Source organism: Poromitra crassiceps (genome assembly GCF_964638095.1).
Source record: "Poromitra crassiceps genome assembly, chromosome: 19".
Taxonomy (NCBI): Eukaryota; Metazoa; Chordata; class Actinopteri; order Beryciformes; family Melamphaidae; genus Poromitra; species Poromitra crassiceps.
In genome coordinates this window covers 23144776-23145773 of record NC_139646.1, presented here as the reverse complement: position 1 = coordinate 23145773, position 998 = coordinate 23144776, and positions in this window count along the sequence as shown.

The window sequence follows — 998 nt, the reverse complement described above, 5'->3', positions numbered from 1 at the left end:
GTGTCAGATTGCTGCTGGCTGATTGGCTGGTGGAGAGCATTTAAGCCAGCTGATGCCATCCTGTCGCCCCTTGCTCTCCTCATTCCCAACGATGATGGCTGCTGTGCTGACTGCTGTGTTCTGTCAGGTAGGAACTGTGTGTAGACCTACTTTAGTAGTTCTGCAGAACTTTTTTAAGCTGTGTCTTTATCTTGGTAGACCTGTGCAGTTTAAACTGTAAATAGTTACCTTCCAGATCTACACTTTTGTACACTGTAAATAACACTTACCCAAGTAGCAGAAAGTAGGGGGAGAAGCCCTTTAGTTTTTTGTAACATTTTCTCATGTTTTTTGTAGGAGCTTATAGGTAAGAGCTGTGTCTCTTATTTAATCCATCATTTTCTTTTCTTAGGTAAATTTAAGGTTGGGGATTAGTTTGATTGGTTAGTTGTGTTGGGGCCATGCTGTGCTCTGAAACTAAACCTGCTACTTGTGAACTTGTGATGGTGGTTTGGCTGATCATCCTTGGGAGTGGGAAGAGTGGGGGCACTTTTGTGTTGCGGTCCGGTTCCCCGAGGCCGGTTCCTAACATAATTGGGTGCTCGTCTGCTTTTCTCATTCGTCAGCACGTCGTCTGTGAGTGTGTGTATGTATATATATATTTTATATGTTTGTCTGGTGGGCAGTCTTTGTGCAGGTGGTAAATGGTGTTAGTCAAGGTGCCTTTGCATGGAGCTGAGGAAGCTCATGGTGCTAAAGCTGGTGGAGATGTTTGTTGGAGGAGGAGCCGGTCAGAGGGGACCAGTAAGACTGAGGAGGGGCGTGACAAGGCAGGGCCGTCAGTAGCACCGTTTCTCCTCTTTCTGTGTAGACTGCTACCCTACAAGAGTCTCCGTACATAGACTTGCCTGTAACTCTGACTCCCAAGCCGTCTAAATCAGCGATAGACGTATTTACAAGTGTCACAGAAACATTTCAAAGCCACATATTGAGAAGAAGGGTTCATAGCTTCTCGACGT